Source organism: Aythya marila (genome assembly GCF_965140915.1).
Source record: "Aythya marila genome assembly, chromosome: Z".
Classification (NCBI taxonomy): Eukaryota; Metazoa; Chordata; class Aves; order Anseriformes; family Anatidae; genus Aythya; species Aythya marila.
This window is the reverse complement of record NC_139080.1, coordinates 8,823,690-8,842,185: the sequence shown is the minus strand read 5'-3', so window position 1 is coordinate 8,842,185 and position 18,496 is coordinate 8,823,690. Positions and strand designations below refer to the sequence as shown.

Below are 18,496 nucleotides of genomic sequence, written 5' to 3'. Positions count from 1 at the left end.
AGCAGATTGAAGAGCATCATAAGATCTTCCTTAAAACACCACAGCACATTTCCCTCGATAACTCCATCTGTAAGCCCCCCTTTGATGTTACACGTAACAGAGCCTCAGAGTTGCCCTTTGTTTCTGCAGCCCTCCAGCTGACAGAGTGCCCTGTCCAGCAGGCAATCTTCAAACCCATGAAATTACCTGCTACACCCCCAGCAGCAGCAGTCAGTGCTCAAAGCACAATTTGGAGCAGATCTTATTTCCAAACCCATCACTCCCCAAGTGAGGTCTCATTCTTCGGCCTCGGTGTTTCTGTTATGGATTCCAGCTGCAAACATTACCTTCAAGGAATGGTGTCCAGAGCCTAGGACCACACAGACAGCTTCGCTGTCCCTCCCGGCAGCAGCTGACATGGTAGGGATCAGGAAGAGATGGTTTGAGGTACTTTTGGAAACTACCTTTTTCTAGGCAAAGGTCCCTTTCAACACCACATCGGAGTCAATAGCTCATTCAACACCAGTGGCTAATGGGAATTAACACAGCCACAAGGTGCAAGATTTACCCGGATGCAGCCCAACTTCCTGAAGCAAAGCAAGCAGACACTAGGCTGTGGGGAAGTGAGTCATGCTGGGCAGCTCCAGCTGCACATCACTCTGCTTGGCATTTGTCAGGTTCCTTGCTGCACGTCTCTCCCTCTCAGCATTGTCCTTATGCCCCACAGAGCTCCTCTTGGCCAACGAGCTTGGCTTTGGCACCAGCCAACACCTGCTTCTCAAAAGCAAACACCACATGGAGACTTCAAAGAGGGAAGGACATGAAACAGTGCTGAGTTTGCCTCTCGAAGGACGTTCGGGAAGGCCGAGGGCAAAGCCACAAGACCAGCCGGTACAGCTGTACGTGAACTACTGGAGCTGAAAGGGCTTTACTGGTCACAGCACCGCAGAGATCAGACTACACAGCATGAAACCACCCACACCTTTCGGGCCCAGATCACAGGGTCAGGCAAGCAGCTGCTCCGTCAGATCTCTGTGGGAGTAGCAATTGGGATGTAAACTTTATTTGCTGTTATTGAGACAGCCAGGCCACCTGTAAAGTAAAACAGTCTTCATGTACTGCATGTGCTGCCTCCAGCCATCACCCAACACAAACTGGGGACAGGTCTCTATGCACTCCTTGCCCTCCTCCCAACTCTGCTTTCTTATAGCTACTACCTCAGACTGAAAGCCAAATGCTCCTTCATGAAAGGAGTTTAAAACTTGCGATGCAGAGAGAGGAAGTAGCTTCCTCACTCAGTGACCCAAAGGCAGTACAGATTACACTGCCTGACTCTTATCAGAAGCAACTCACGCCAGACTGTACAAATGCAAGGAACAATGAAAGGAAAATCCAAAGGGATCATTTTTAAAGTGATAATTGATATCCCCTCTCCAGCAGGCTGCTGCAAGGACATACTAAGTTTCCCACACACTGATCACCAGGTGCTGAACACCAGGTTAGCACGATGTTATCAGTTCACTCCAGGGACGTGAACAGCAGCATGCACAGGTCCCACAGAACCAAAGACACGCAGCTCTAGCATCTAGCAGGGAGTTTCGCAGCCGTATCAGGCTGGGGCCTTGGATGTACCCTGTATGCAAAAATGCCCACGTAAGCACTAAGTATTTTTCTTTTGTTGGCAGTCCTGTAGTAAAATCCTAGAGGAGACCAAACACCTGGCATTAATTTCAAAGCGCAGCAGGAAGAACAATTCTGCCACGTGCAACACCTTATTTCTGAGCTACAGAACTGGTTGAGGCACATTAACAGCAAGCTACCATAAAACTGCACTATTCACAGACATACAGTCACACTTTAGATTCAAGCAGCATTCCAGTTAAAATCCCACTAGCTCTTCCTAATGCACCGTGAGCGAATACCTAGTGAGAGGCCGTTCCCCCAGCCCACACCGTCAGCAAAGAGCCTTGTGGAGCTCCACACGCAGGAATGCTGGCACAGGCTGCCAGCCACATTTCGTCACCTCCTTTCTAAAGGGGGCTTAATTAAACCAGTGTCTTCTAAGTAATGGGATTTGATAGGCTATTCAGGCTGGGTCAAAGCTGTTACAGTGGGCAGCAAGGGCTTGCTCAACTTTGGAGCTGCTCTTTTGGAGATTTGAAGGGTTTGCTCCTAAAGCTGTCCTCCAAACCATCTAGGGGATACCTGCAGCCCTTGGATCTCCAGACACCAGAACAAGATGCTAAAGAGCATTTGTGGCTGATGCTTCACTGTGCATTTTAAACTGACAGAAAGCCTCCTCAACTGTACGTAGTTTTTCAGCACCTTTCCTGGGCTAGGGAAACAAGTTGGTTCCATATTTCTAGGTCTTCTTCCAGCCACCTCCAAGCTTTCTTCTATAACCATAGACCTCCTTAGCCCTGTCCCCGAATTCCTGGTTCTGGCTAACCCTTTGGAAAGGGGATTAGGGCTAGGATGCCTGAAAGTTGTAAGTAATTTTAACCTCAACAGCTTATTATGAACATACAGGGAGGACAGGTAAAGCCCACCTTTTTACTTAATTACACTGAGACAACAGTCTTAAAGCTGTGCAGCCAGAGACACAGTGTAGCGGAGCCCAGAGACTGACAGACAGAAGGGAAAATAAGAGAGAAAACAAGAAGATGCAGAAGCAAAGAAGTGCCATGCCAAAACTGATTACAGAAGCAACTGGCACAAAGAGATAGTGCCAAGCTGAATAGGCTTGAAGGGACAGCACGAAGATGCTTTGAAGAACAAGATGAAAGAAAAGCACAGCTGGCCCTGGAACATTTGGAGGTGATGATACCAAGAGGCTCCATGCATCACGTCAGACCCAGACCTTGCATTAAGTGCCAATAAACACAAGCTCAACCTCTTAAGTTAGGTGCACCTGAACCACCTTCAGAACTGCTCTGAGCTATTGATATTACCCAAGTCAGGTCGATCCACCTGCTACCATTTGCCATATCTGACCACAAACAACCAGGACATCTTCAGGTTTTGAAGAGAAACTATAGAAAGACAAAAAAGATCAAAAATATCACTTTTATTCATCATAGATCACATTGATGAGCTTAGCAGTGATTTTACACTGAGAAAGCAAAAAGCAGTTTGATTTAAGTGACTGGCATATCAATGTTACATAAGACTGATTTCAGCACAAGGGAAAGGCGAGGACCAATGCCAGGACTCTCCATGCAGCTGCCCATAGCACGTACAGACGGAGGCAGTGCCTGTTGCCACGACAGAACAAGATCTGGGTATCAGAGTAAAACCTGACCTGCTGTTCAGCACAGCACACAACAGGTCCGGTTTTCAGGCACTGCAGTCTCCAAGGAGATGACATCACCCAAAAATCCACAGCAAGTTTTTTTGCTGTGCCCCTCTAACAGCTCTGCAAACCATGAGCCCAGCAAGCTGCAGAGAGGTGCTCGCCTTTTATGAAGTATACGGGCATCAAGCTGCTAGTGACAGCTCTTGGATAAAGTCACAATAAAACTGGATTTGACATATCATAACCACATCCCCTACGGTTAAAAAAAACACATCACTTTTACTAGTCTTAATGGAAAGAAACTGTGAAGCGTATCAACAGTGATTCCTTCAAGTGCTACTTGAAGCCAGGAGGTAAGGTACATTGCAGTTCTTGTTCTACTTTAAAATCATTGAGCACAAACCAGACTCTCCTTGAATCAAACACGAACTCCATCCCAGTGTTTGATTTTCAATGGCCACGATTTAAAACAAAGCTAATGACTTACTGGATACAAGTAGCCGCCTTGCAGCTAACGAAAGGCAGAGCACGGACTGCAATGACCACAGCAGGAGGTGTAGGGAGGCAGGGATGAGCCAGCCATGCTGTGTGCACACCCCACATTTCAACAAGCAAGCACTCTGAAGAGAGACCTACCTTTTGAAAGACAGCCCATAACATCAAATTAATTTTGTTTGCTATTTTCAGTGCAGTGATTGAGGGGCTGAGGGCCAGGAGCCAAGAGGGCAGGGCTTTCAAAACGCATTTCCTGTAAGTGGGAAGGATGGGGAGAAAAGAGCCCCCGAGGAGCAGGGCTATCCACACATCGCATCGCCAAATTACCAGACATGGCTCTTTAGCGATGGTGATAACATCCATTAAGGGGCTCCGCATACAGCTGTGGAACGGTATCTTCCTCACAGGGACACACATTAGGAGAAATTGATTCTTCAAGCTCTGCCCTTGTTTAATGTGACTGAGCGTGCAATTAGACCTTCTGCTTCAGCATGCATCAATCAACGGGAAGTTAAAGTGGAAGGCAATTGTGTGATTTCCACACGCTGCAGCTCCCGTTTCTTGCCCCATATGGATTCGTTGCATTAATGTCAGACAGCTGGGGTTACGTGGCTCTCCTCATGGAGTGTCCCACTTTGCTCATTAAACATACCACACTCGATAGAAGCGCATACTGTTTGAACTGGTTAAGGATTTAGTGCTCTTACCTGGTAACAGACAGTCCTACTCCTCTGTTAACATCCTGATCTTACTTGGCCATAAAGCTACCTGCCCTAAATTTCACCCAGAAATAAGGGAAAAACCTATACAATGGATGAGGAGAGGCAGTACACTGATGCACTAGTTTTTCCCATCACTGAATAGCTTATTGACCACACAAGTTTCCAGCCAAGTTGAGGGTTATAAACCCCACAAGCCTTTAAAACAGCAGGTTTCATGAGCAAGAGCATAAGAAAACTGAAAATGCCATACGTACAGCCCTGTGGTGGAAGCAGATGAGCACAAGCTTTTCCTTTGGCCAGAGTGTCTTGCCAAAGAAGCGTATGGGAAATGCACTGATTCTAAGTTCATATTTAACTACACAAACAACAGGTGACCTTTTTAAAATGGACTCTTTCCCAAAGAGCCTGCCACAAGAGAAAGCCGTCTGCAAACAACAGGCAGGCCTGACTACCAAACCGGGCAGTAAGAGAAGGCTGCAGGAGACCTCACAGCAGCCTGCCTGTGCCTAAGGGGGGCTGCAGGACACCTGGGGAGGGACTCTGGGTCAGGGAGTGAGGTGATAGGACAAGGGGGAATGGCTTTAAACTAAGAGAGGGGAGATTTAGAATAGGTATTGGGAAGACATTCCTCACTCTGAGGGTGGTGAGACCCTGTCCCAGGCTGCCCAGAGGAGCTGTGGCTGCCCCATCCCTGGCAGTGCTCAAGGCCAGGCTGGATGGGGCTGGGGGCAGCCTGGGCTGGGGGGAGGTGTCCCTGCCCATGGCAGGGGGGTGGAATTTGACAGTCTTTAAGGTCCCTTCCAACCCAACCCATTTTGTGATTTTATGATGTATCTCAAGTTTTGGACAGCACTGGATAGTGACTAGAAAGCAAGCTACCAGCTTCACCAAAATGCCCCACTTCTTCTGTTCTTTTGGTAAAGTTACATGGAAAAGAAAAAATCTGGAGCATCCTGCATGTTTAAAATGCACGCCTGGAACGGAGCGGCTTAAGCTAATTAAAATGCTGCTGTCCTTATAGCAATGAGATTTCAATATGCAACAAGCCAACTACGAAGTACTTGAGTATTATTAATACTGCAGACTCTTCCCAGTTATGAATGAAGAGAGCTAGACAAACATTGCCAACATGCTGCCAACACCACAGAGCAAAACAGCTTTTGTCATTAAACAGAAGTCCCTTTTCAATCAAAAAAGTGCAGTTTCTTCTTATGTTCTTTGATAAAGAGTAAAAGTAGCTGGTCTTATATCACCTAAAAAAAAAGTTCAATGCTGTGGACAATACAAATATAACACCTACTCTTAACACTGACACAAGAATTCTGACCAATTATTTCATTGCAGAAATAATAGTTCTATTAAAAGAACACAAATTACTATTTTTTATCATTAACTAGAACGTAATACATTTTTACTACTACAGCAATTAAATGACTACTTAAAAATCTATTTCAAATAAAGCTATAACTGATACCTTTTCCTTGCTAAACCATTTTTCTTCTGAGCTTTCATTTATTGAAAGTTATGGTCCTGGTTAATTTGGGGAAACAAATTCTTATGTAGTTAAAGTGGACAAAAAATCCAGCAAGAAATCAAGTTGGACAAAAGTTTTAAGGCTAAAACTTGCAATCTGCTAGCAGGTCAAACAGCAGTTGCTGTTTCTTATATTCAAACTGAGGCAAAATACAAGCGTATTGTGCTGTGCAAGAATAATGGGAACTGGTTTAGGCTACTAGAGAGCATAAGGATTAAAATTGGTAACTCAAGTCACATGCACTACCCACCCATACCATACACTCAGCATCTTCCCAACGCAACTCAGTGTGGTACTAACAGAAAGCACAGTCTTAAATGAACCATTCCACCTACAAATGACTCTGCCTGCCCCGTAGCACGTGGGCTAAAACTTCAAACCCAGTGTGAAGCCACTGCTTCAAATCGTGACTGCACCTTCAGTCCGAGCAGTTTCAACACACATCAGGCCGCCAGAAGCCTTCTCCCATTCCCTACGGGATCTCTCCCACATGTAACACTGCTGAACATTCCCAGCCACCCGACATCCCTCTCTTCCACTAACACACCTCACTTTTCTCAGTTAGAAGAGTCATGTACTAAGGACACGAATTCCCTGTAATTTAGAAGCCAGCATTTTAAGATGCCACCAAGCTCTGCGCTGTTTTTGAAGGAGCACCTGTACTCACCACTGGTACACAAGCTTTTCTTTCACCAAGTATGCACATGGAGATGCACAAGAGCAGAAGTTCTGGAAGCTTCCTATTACCGAAGCACCTAAGAGCATGTTGCAGGTTACCTGGAAGAGCGTGCTTACCAAAACACTTTTCTGCCAAGTGACTGCACAGAACTGACATCACCCCAAACCTGCCTGATTTTCAAAACACATCTCATTAGTGCTATCAATAGGCCAGCAAGCTAAGCTTACAAGAGAAATGTGAACTCCATCTTCAGTGCTACAGGTGTGACATTCTTTACATAGTGATTTTACTTTTTTTAGGTTTTCATCACTTCTTCCACCCATCAGCATGTCAGTGGCACAGCTTCAGCTCTCAGTTAGCTCATTTTCTCATTAGCCCGAAGTACCTGTCTTCATATCCATATTCATATCCTTCATGTCCAAACACGGCTGAATGACAGTTAAAAAATGGTCCAGAAGGGAAATATCAGTAGTCAACACTGAATTAAGTTCTGCTCCCAGAAGTTATCTTTTAAAGATGTTCCACTGGTTTCAATTAAAAATGGAATAGGTGCATAACTGAGCATACCGAACAGGAAATAATTTTAAAGTGAGCACTTACACCTTAATTGTTTCTTGAAAAGGCTTTTTAGCTTCAGGGAAGACTGAAATTCAGTGAACATTTAGTCTTGCTCCTTAAAAACCCACAGGGACAGCAGTATTATCAGCTGGTATCAAAAATAAACACTCTTGGCATATGAAAACAGCAGCAGACACCAGAACAGGCTCAGCACAGTGCTGGTGCCCACACTTCTGGATCTGAATTCTGTGGGAACAGACCACAGGAAGTCGTCTTTCGCAAGCTTGTCTAGCATAGAGAAGTAGAAATCTAGCTTTACACAGTCGAGCTGAGCTTGCCCTCAGCGACAGTGGTCAATTTACTCACAAAAATAGAATATGACAAGTCAAAGGGCTGCTTACTGTGCTGTGTATTAGGAAACTTCATTGGCCTAAGCACCCTGAAGGCATTGTACTCCAGCCCTGAAACAGAAACTTCTTCCTTGCAGTCTCCTGATTTGGAGTTCCCAAACAGCAAAGGCCACTCTATTTAGGGCTGCTTAAATGGCAATAAGGCTTAGCCTGTAGTCCAACAATAGACTACAGAGCTCAGAAAAGGAAGCCACGAGCAAGAGGCAAAGAGTGAGTACATCTGTTAAACAAGGTTCCCTCTGTGTGTGCGACTGCCACAGCTGAGCTTGCTCACAGCTAAGACATACACACGTGCAAGCAGCCCTCACTCTTGGAGAAAAAGCAGAGCAGCTACCTAAACCCTGGGACATCTTTCAGTGATGCTCCGGTCACTGAATTCACCTTCACACGCTGCTTCAGAAAGCATTTCCATACCACAGGTGTAATCTCTCCCTCTGTGCTGCAGAGAATTCACCAGCTACACTCAGGAAAAAGTACCCAGCACATCCCTAAGCACCATAAAATAACCTCTATCCACATGACACTCATCTAATATGGAAACAACTGGAGTTAAGGCGAAAATTAAGTTTCCTCACTTAAAAAACAACCTGGAAAGGTCTGCTTTCTCTCTAAGACAATAATTCAGTTTGCCCACTGCAGCCCCACACTTGAACAGATGCGTTTAACACTTACTGTGGGCTGGAAGCCCACACCTCACTGCGAACGCACCATCATCCTTCAGTCATAAATATGCAGAGCAAAATCCAGAAGCCCATAATGTACTGGAAGTGACAAATGTGCAATTACAAACCTCCCAATGACAAGAGGACACAAAGACCAAACAAGAATTTCATGTTCAGCTGGAACGAAAAATGGAGGGGAACCCATAACCCCAGAAATACGCTTTCATTTGAAGCCTGAAGGACTCTGGGGCATTCACACCACCACCAACTGAACACATTCTTACAAACAATTCTCATTCACAACTTTTATCCTGAGCAAAAATCCATTTTGCCAAAATTCCCCTAAACCACCAGCACAGCCTAGTTCTTCCATGACACTTCAAAAACAGTTTTCAAGGCACCTACCAGAGAGCAAAATCCATCCCAGTTTTGCAGGTGTGAGGAACAGGGCACAAAGATGAAAACTGTATGCCCACAGTCATCCAGCTCAGCCAACAACAAAGCCAGAGCAGAACTTGTATTTCCTGACTCCCAAATCCACAGCTATCCCAGGAATCTCACTGCATTCTCTCTGGTTTCGTCCAGTATCTCTGATCCACAATATTCCGTACCAAATCTCCCCTATTCAGTTTTCCACCCTAATGATGTTCTTCTGGATTGGTATCATGAAACTGGATTTAGCCCAAACTTTTTCTAAGTTGCTATTTCCAACCCATTTAAGTTTGCAGTTTGGTTGCACAACACCTCCAGTGTTGCTCGGTGGTATAAATTTTTTTTCCAGTCTATTAGACATTTCTTCAGAAGCACTGCTAATGAGCACAACCCCTGAAACACTTAAGCAAGGAATAACTAAACAGAAACAGATCATTTTATATGCAAAAGGCGTCTTCAGAGATGCATTAGCTCCATTTCCTCAGGACATTTTGACAGATCTGAGTCAGCTCCAGCAATCTAGCCTCACTTCTACATAACTAGGTTGGAGTAGGTTACCGGAGGAGATTGCCACATGACCATCCAACAGCGGTGCCCTCAGCTTTTCTTCTCCAAACATCTTACAGACCAGCAACAATACAGGACTGCTAACACACAGATCTATCTCTTTGGACCATCACTACCATTAGAAAGCAGCAAGATATCCTGTAAAAAAAAGTGTAAAGACTTTGGGTTGACTGTTCCTCTACTGGGATGTTAGATTTCCTCCCATCACCTGGGAATCAGCCCCAGCCTCTTCTCTAACCCTTGTCTGATTTAACACAGCTTTAGAAGATACATCCAATGCTGCCTAATGACAGAACAGACACATCATGCTCAAATTCCTGCAGTAATGTCAAATTACAGGAGAAATGTGCCTTGAAAAAGGCTTGTAATAAAACATAGACAAGCTCTCTCCCAGCTTGCAGAAGAGAAGAGACCTTTACATTACTAGGTGGAGTCAGTTCATACAGAGTACAGCCAAGTCCCTGCACTAAATACTGCCTATTTCAAGCATTTGTTTCCTCGAGGGAATAGACAGAAGCAGAATTTCTTCCTCAGGGCAATATCATAAAACCCAAAGAATACCTCCTTACACTTCTTGCAAGTGCAGTGTGCAGATTCAGGTATGAAAAGGATGGTGTTAGCACGTCACAGGAGTAGATGTGTCACAGCCACTGCATCACCCACAGGCACATTTCTGGAGTCCATCCCCAGCTCCAAAAGCAGCTTAGACCACACAGCTGCTTGTGACACTGCCAGCTTCTTCACATTTGTCTTCATTTACCTTCTATCTCATCATATACTTGTGGGTTCTTTAAGCTGCAGTTAAGGCTTTTCCAGTTGAAGACCCTCAGTGTGAAAAGATTATGGAACACTGAGTATTGCTTTTACGTCCTCACTTGAATTTGTTAGCTTTCCCTTTGTACATAAAGAGAAATAGAACAGAGTTATTTAAAAGCAACAAGCTTTTTTACCATTTCTATTTGCACTTGCTTTGCAAAAAATGCACATCAACAAGCCCAGGCATTCAACGGGCTGGAAATACATTATGGGCATTTATGGGCTTTTTACCAGCTATCCAAAGAACTCCAGGTAAGTTACAGACATTATGCACTAAACTCCCTTCTACAGACAAGAAAAAAGCCTCTAACTGCAGATGCTGAGAGCTGCCCTCTGTCAAGACACCAACTCGCATCTAGCAGCTGCTCTTTTAGAGACCATTCACTGGTGTAAAGTAATTGCATTTTGCATCCCACCATCTCTTAGCATTTCTGAGCCAGACATTTTCGCTAGTTTTGCTGTAGCATGAGATTCTCTATCAGTTGTAGGAATCCTGAAACATCTCCCCTCACTCCAAAGTCTGATAGTCACTCCTATCATAATGGCAACAAGAATATTGGCTGATTAAAACTTGTTACAGATTTTTTTTCCCCAAACTTCCCCAAGCTTGTTCTTGTGGGGGACTTCAACTTGCCAGACATATCCTGAAAGCACAACACAGCCCAGAGAAAACAGTCTAGGAGGTTTCTGGAGAGCGATTAACTATTTCTAGAGAGCAAGATAACTTCCTGACGCAGCTGGTTAGCAAGCCTACCTGGGGAGGTGCCCCGCTAGACCCTCTGTTCACAAACAGAGAAGGACTGGTGGGAGATGTGGTCGGGAGCTGTCTTGGGCAGAGTGACCATGAAATGGTGGAGTTCTCCATTCTTGGGGAAGTCAGGAGGGGGATTGGTAAAACTGCAGTCTTGTACTTCTGTAGGGCCGACTTTGAGCTGCTCAGGACACTGGTTGGCAGAGTCCCTTGGGAGGCGGTTCTGAAGGGCAGAGGGGTCCAGGAAGGCTGGGCGCTCTTCAAGAGGGAAATCTTAATGGCGCAGGAACGGTCTGTCCCCATGTGCCCAAAGACGAGCTGGCGGGGAAGAAGACCAGCCTGGCTCAACAGAGAATTGTGGCTTGATCTTAGGAGAAAAAAGAGGGTTTACAATCTTTGGAAAAGAGGGTGGGCCACTCGGGAGGACCATATGGATGTTGTGAGGCTGTGCAGGGACAAAATTGTAAAGGCCAAAGCTCATCTGGAGCTCAATCTGGCTACTGCCATCAAAGACAACAAAAAATGTTTTTATAAATATATCAACACAAAAAGGAGGACTAAGGAGAATCTCCATCCTTTACTGGATGCGGGGAGAAACTTAGTTACAAGAGATGAGGAAAAGGCAGAGGTGCTTAATGCCTTCTTTGCGTCAGTCTTTAGCAGAAAAATCAGTTGTTCTCTGGATACCCAGTACCCCAAGCTGGTGGAAGGGGATGGGGAGCAGGATGTGGCCCTCATAATCCATGACAAAACGGTTGGCGACCTGCTACAGCACTTAGATGTGCACAAGTTGATGGGGCCGGATGGGATCCACCCAAGGGTACTGAGAGAACTGGCAGAGGAGCTGTCCAAGCCACTTTCCATCATTTATCAACAGTCCTGGCTATCAGGGGAGGTCCCAGTCGACTGGCGGCTAGCAAACACGATGCCCATCTACAAGAAGGGCCGGAGGGCAGACCTGAGGAACTACAGGCCTGTCAGTTTGACCTCAGTGCCAGGGAAGCTCATGGAGCAGATCCTCCTGAGAGTCATCATGCAGCACTTGAAGGGTAACCAGGCAATCTTTATCGATGATCTGGGTGAGGGGATTGAGTGCACCCTCAGTAAGTTCGCAGACGACACCAAGTTAGGTGCGTGTGTCGATCTGCTCGAGGGTAGGAAGGCTCTGCAGGAGGATCTGGATAGGCTGCACCGATGGGCTGAGGTCAACTGTATGAAGTTCAACAAGGCCAAGTGCCGGGTCCTGCACCTGGGGCGCAATAACCCCAAGCAGAGCTACGGGCTGGGAGAGGAATGGTTGGAGAGCTGCCAGGCAGAGAAGGACCTGGGAGTGATGGTGGATAGTCGGCTGAATATGAGCCAGCAGTGTGCTCAGGTGGCCAAGAAGGCCAACGGCATCCTGGCTTGTATCAGGAACAGTGTGACCAGCAGGGCTAGGGAGGTGATCGTCCCCCTGTACTCGGCTCTGGTGAGGCCGCACCTCGAGTACTGTGTTCAGTTTTGGGCCCCTCGCTACAAGAAGGACATGGAGATGCTTGAGTGGGTGCAGAGAAGGGCGAAGAAGCTGGTGAGGGGCCTGGAGAACAAGTCCTACGAGGAGCGGCTGAGGGAGCTGGGATTTGGAGAAAAGGAGGCTCAGGGGCGACCTTATCGCTCTCTACGGGTACCTCAAGGGAGGCTGTAGCGGGGTGGGGGTTGGCCTGTTCTCCCACGTGCCTGCTGACAGGATGAAGGGAAATGGGCTAAAGTTGTGCCAGGTGAGGTTTAGGTTAGATGTTAGGAAGAACTTCTTCACTGAAAGGGTTGTGAGGCACTGGAACAGGCTGCCCAGGGAAGTGGTGGAGTCACCATCCCTGGAAGTCTTCAAAAGACGTTTAGACGTAGAGCTTAGGGATATGGTTTAGTGGGGACTGTTAGCGTTAGGTAGAGGTTGGACTCGATGATCTTGAGGTCTCTTCCAACCTAGAAATTCTGTGATTCTGTGAAACATTTTCTTCAAATTATTCCTCAGGATATTATCTTGAGGATTATCTAGAATATGACACTTCAAATAGTTAAGTGCTTAGTTGCAAAAGTAATAGCAGGTATAGAGCCCTGACAGTCTATGACCACTGACATAATTACAGCTTGATTAATAACTAATCTTGGTTTATTAGGAACTCACCAATTTAATAAGCATCTAATAAATACAGAAATCTGCTCCCCAAAATATTTATGGCTCATGACTCCTCCCAAAGTGCAGGGTGATTCTGAATTACTTTTCCATCCATTTTTGTTCATAAAACTCCAACTTGACTTGGGATACATCAACGCCCTTCCTCAGAAAGGACCATAGGGTACTTTCTGATAATCACATTTAAAAAAAATACACACCATCATGAACACAGAAAGCAAAAAGTCAATATATATATTTTTTTAGAGGAGTCAGACTGGCAAACTGCTTGTAGTGACCTAATAATTATGAGATTAAGAACGCACGCTTTTCTCAGATTGTGTTACAGCATAAAGCTCTTCTATCCCTTTTCACCATGAAGTTTTATTCCAGATAATTGGTTTTAAATATATATATACCTTCCCCTACAAGTACCTCCTATATTTCTATTTCAAAGTATTATAGGTTACTGTGCAAGGACACCACATGACAGTATTAGTCACTAGGGTGGAACCCAGGATAGCTTTGCTGTATTAGATAAGGAAACACATATCCTTTAACAACTACTTCACAGGGCATTTACAAATGAAGAATCTCATTTTATTCTAGAGCCCAGAGCTGATGAAGCAAATCAAATCCAACATAAAAGCACATCTCTATGTCTACATTAAGCACAGCACTTACGCTTGACACAGCACAACTGGCAACACACAGACTCTCAGAAACCCAACCTCCAAAGCTCAGGGAATAAATCTCACCAGTCATGACTTCATCTGCAGCTACCCTAGAGATGACAAACTGTACAAGCACAAATACAAACATTAGGAAAGGGCTTAAGTCAACTCTTTCACATGATCTATTAGATAGCCGTGATGAACACTGACCTCCAGCAACACAGACCAGACTAACTGGGAGCTCACGACTAGCAGAATCATTTACTCTATTACTAGTTTCCATAATATCAACCACCATTGGCTAAGTAGCTTAAGTAATCCTTGAGAGTAGCTTAGTACATACACATAAGACCATCTTACAGCTGAAAAATGGACTGCTTCTTGAATAGGACTCCTGCTCTGTGATTTGCCCAGGTGAAATGTTACACCTGTCAGTGTTTCTGACAAAACACAGCTCAGAGAATTACAGGCTAAGAACTTCTATTTGAACTCCGCTGGTTAGATGGAAACTGCGACGTTGCTCAAGCAACATGGTATTTTCAACTTACCTTCTCTCCCTCTTAGAGAATACTGAAACTTAAGTCAAAGGAATGATACGCTGTTCCTTCTTTGATACACTTCAGGGTTTCAAGTAAGCACACTGCAAGCTTAAAGGAAGCTGGAAAGAGCTTTTAGCCTTTTGAATACAAAACATAACTAAGTCTGGACACAGAAGCTGTTCTTTCAAAATTCTCAAGTACAGGAAAGAGTATTTCTTAACATTTAAGAGCATGCTTCGCTCATGCAAGCAAAGATTTGGAATAACTCTGATCATTTAAGAGATTAAGAGCGAAAAACAGCATTGCTCAGATTCTTCTAGAAGATCTCAATCAAGACTACACTGGCTGCAAAAGGTTGTCAGGGACACAGAAACCGAGCTTATTGAAACCAAGTCATAAGGTCAATGCATTTAGCAATGCACTAGCATACCAGAGAGGATTACCCACCTAGGCAGTTAACACAGAAAAACCGTGAGCTCAGGCTTGTATCGACCAGCTGCAATCCCAGTGATTGATCGCAGAGCGGTACACACTACAAGATCATTAGCAATGCCTTCCTTGTTATCAGAGCAAGCAGACATCGCAGGGAGGACAGCTCAACCTATGAGACCTAGTTTTTCAAACAAGAAGAATATTTATAGTTTGTAAACAACCCTTTTCCTCTAATCAACAATTTTCAGAAACATCTTGCAGAATTTTTCAGTTACAGCTCCGCTAGACCTCCTTCACACCATCATTGATTTGCATTACAGTGATCAATTTTAATAGATGGTAATGCCTTTTGGTAAAGATCCTTTAGGGAAAGATCCCGTAGCTTCAGCCCTGGAATTTATGGCAGAAGAGACTGACACTGATCTTGTTAGAAACGTAATGCCAGAAAAGTCTGGACAGAAGCTCCTGCCTAATAAGTACAACTAAATTTCCCACAAATCAATTTAACAGAGCATTCAAAGAACAGGAACAAGGTGGTGACAAAGGCTTATGATATAGTGACAGGCTATTTTCAAGAATATTTGTGTGTCTTTAATTATCAATCCCTGAAGTTTGTGGGAGCAACACAACACCATAAACTTATAGAATAAAACCCCGGGTATGTGTAAGATGACACCTGCTGCGGCATTATAGCACTTCTGCCACCAGCAAAACAGCTCTGGCTGCCGGTGTGACAGCATTAGATGGGATTGTCTCCTGGACTGGCCCAGAAACCTAACTCCTGTTCTGCACATGAACAAAGCAGATGGAGCAATTCTGCATGTTTTTTTTTTTTTTTTTTTTAATATAATTTTTAATCCTTAAGATTTTTGCTAGCCATCAACGTAAACTAAAAAAAATTAATCTCCCAGCTAAATAGCTGGGCAATATACTCTCTAAAATATTCTAAAAATTTAAGTTCAGTTTATTAAAGATAAACTAATATTTATTCCTTAATCATTCACATACCTTATACCTAAAACTTCCTTGTTTTCACTTCAAAGTTCCAGATAATTTCATTTCAGCTTTCGTGTGACTAATCTTGAATCTTTGCTCTTAGTATAAGCAACTTCTTTCCAGATTCCTTTCTTCCACAGTACACTCACAGGAAAAACAAGTATCAAGCTTGCAAGCCAGATCCAGCAGATTACAGGAGAAAGATGACTTTCAGTTTTGTTTGAGACCAAATCCTCGAGCCAACAAAAACAAAGTTGAGAGACTACGTTTTCTTTCCCCCATCCTGAGAATTAAGATTCTGCCCAAAAGGTTTGAGTTACCCGATTGCAAGGGTGTCCTAAAGTCCCACCGTCACTTGCAAATTACACCTCTGTGTACAGAACCTGAAGTCATTAGGCAGCAGCACCACCGCTGTTGTGCAGAGCACAGATACTCACCTAACACCGTACTGCACAAGGCCTGGCATACATCAGCCCAGCTCTACTGAGCGGCTACCACACACACCTTCTCAGCCCTGTTCCCTTCCCTGTGGCAGCACTGTGCAAGTAGCTCTGGTCTGTAGGGAGAAAAGAGAGGACACAGCCAAAAATTTTTTTCCCCCCTGAAAAAAAAAAAAAAAAAGTTGCTGCAACTCAGAGATGCCAGATCTGCAGGGTCAGCCCTAGGAAGGGAGCTGTTGCAGGAGTGCCAGCACTAGGACAGAAAGTCCCACAATCCATGGATGACCAGGGAAGGAAGGAGAGGAAGAGGTCTGGCTGACTGCAGAACCGCCTCTTCTTTTTCCTTAACACCCTTTGTCACAAGTTGGAGCAAGATTCCTCCCCAGTAAACTCCCACAAAAGCCTCTTGACCACTTAGCAGTTTCCGAGATGCTGCTGTTTTCTGTTGTTAGCACAAAGTTACATCACCAGTCACAACGGAGCTGTTCTGTAACCTGACAATACTTGCCATTTAGGAACATCCACCTCAAAGTACTTATACTTGACATCAATACATTCTTCCTGAGTCCTGAGCAACAGCTACAGCAGTCGTACAGCCAAGAGCCAAAGTCCACCTACGTAGCTCTGCTCTGATAAGACAATAATCATAAGAATTCTGCAAGACGTCATTTTTTAAAATCCTATCTTGACTTTTTAAATAATGTGAAGAATAAAAACACTTGACAAAGTGATGACTCATTTCCACCCATTATAATTTCTTTTACTTCTTTAAAAAAAAAATCCTAACTTCCCCTTAACGTGGCAGATTTGGGGCTATCAAAAATCAGAAAGACAGCCTTTGAATTACATTAAATACTTCCATAGCAGCATTAACTGTTTTACTCCTACCGAGCTAGCCGAACAGAGCATGCTAGAAGTTAGAAGCTACAAAAATAAAGTATTCCTGCACCACACACATCCAGGGTACATCAAATGTAGAAGATACGATCCTCTTGTAAATACGAAAGGAAAAGAGTTAAGTAGAAAAGAGGCAGAAATAAGCGCTAAGCATAAAGAGGTGCAGAGAGCTACCACGGAGCGAAGACGACTGCGGCTCTCCAGCGCACAACGCCTCGAGATAGCGCTGCAAATACAAAACCAGGAGGGGGAGAGGAAGCCACGCACCCGACCCCCCAGCCCCAAAAACACAGAACCTGGCGGCTCCCCGGCGGGGATCTGTGCGCTGGGGGAAGGAAGAGCGCTGTTATTCGCCGGGATCCGGGAGCTGCCCAGGCGGGCACAGCCCCGGGGCCCAGCACACGGAACCTCCCCCCTACCCCCCCCCACCCCCAGGCCCCCCTCAGGCCCCCGCGGCCTCCCCTCGGCTGCTGAATCACAGCGGGGCCGCCGGGCCCACCCCCCCCCAAGGCCCATAACGACACCGGATCCCCTTCCCGGAGCCTTACCCGTTACCTCGCGGCCCACAGCCGGCACCCGCGGCCGCTCCCCGCCGCCCTGCGCCCCTAGGCCAGCCGCGCCCCGCCGCCGCCGCCAGCCCCACCGCCGGGCGCCGCCATCTTGTCCGCCTCCTCCTCCTCCTCCTCCTCCTCGCCCCGCCGACGTGCTGACGTCACGCCGCACGCTCACCTGCCCCCCCCTCCCTCCCAACACACCGCCCAATCGGGTGGGGCTCGCCGGTGACGTCATGGGCGGGGAGGGAGAGGGAGGGAGGAGGCAAAATGGCGGCGGGGGGGGAAAGGGGGAGGAGGTTCCCAGGAGGAGGGGGGGGGGCGTGTTGTGGCTGGAGGCACGGCAAAAGGCACGCGTAACAAAAAGCGCTCGTAACAAAAAGCACATCCACCGCGAGTTTAATAAAGGAATGTGTAAACGCAAACAGCTCCCTCTGCCCCCTGCTTGCCCTGAAATGAGGAAGTTTGGTGACACAACAGGGCACCTCCAAGCACCCCGATCTGCTGAGGCGCCTGCTGACTGAAAGGGTGGCACCAAGCGGGGCGTGGGGCAGAGCTGTGCAAAGATGAGCTGATGGCAGATGTGAGCCCCTCTGGCGCATGGTGGGCGTGGAGGAGCACGCAGAGGGTGCGCTTGGTGCTTGTGAGCTGTTCCCTGCCTCAGCACCCTCTGAAATCCCTCGCTCTGAGGGTGGTGAGGCCCTGGCCCAGGCTGCCCAGAGGAGCTGTGGCTGCCCCATCCCTGGCAGTGCTCAAGGCCAGGCTGGATGGGGCTTTGGGCAGCTTGGGCTGGGGGGAGGTGTCCCTGCCCATGGCAGGGGGGTTGGAAGTAAACAATCTCTAATGTCCCTTGCAACCCAAACCATCCTGTGATTCTATGATTTTCCCACATAAGAGACTACAGTATAAGTTGTG

The 18,496-nt window shown here is 46.0% G+C and overlaps 1 protein-coding gene across 10 annotated transcripts in view; it reads right to left on the bottom strand.

Moving 5' to 3' along the window:
* Window positions 1-17,699, bottom strand: part of UBAP1 (ubiquitin associated protein 1) — a 34,355-nt gene extending 16,656 nt beyond the window's left edge. For 2 of the 10 annotated variants that reach the window (XM_082783978.1, XM_082783977.1), the window contains exon 1: window positions 17,579-17,699. The gene's annotated coding sequence lies outside the window, so the exon portion shown is untranslated. Of the gene's footprint in view, window positions 1-186; window positions 996-9,894; window positions 10,228-10,903; window positions 11,224-14,712; window positions 14,876-15,705; window positions 15,927-16,130; window positions 16,250-17,578 lie in introns of those variants that run through there. The other 8 variants (XM_082783979.1, XM_082783981.1, XM_082783985.1 and 5 more) reach the window with 8 other exon arrangements.
* Window positions 17,700-18,496: the final 797 nt, after the last annotated feature.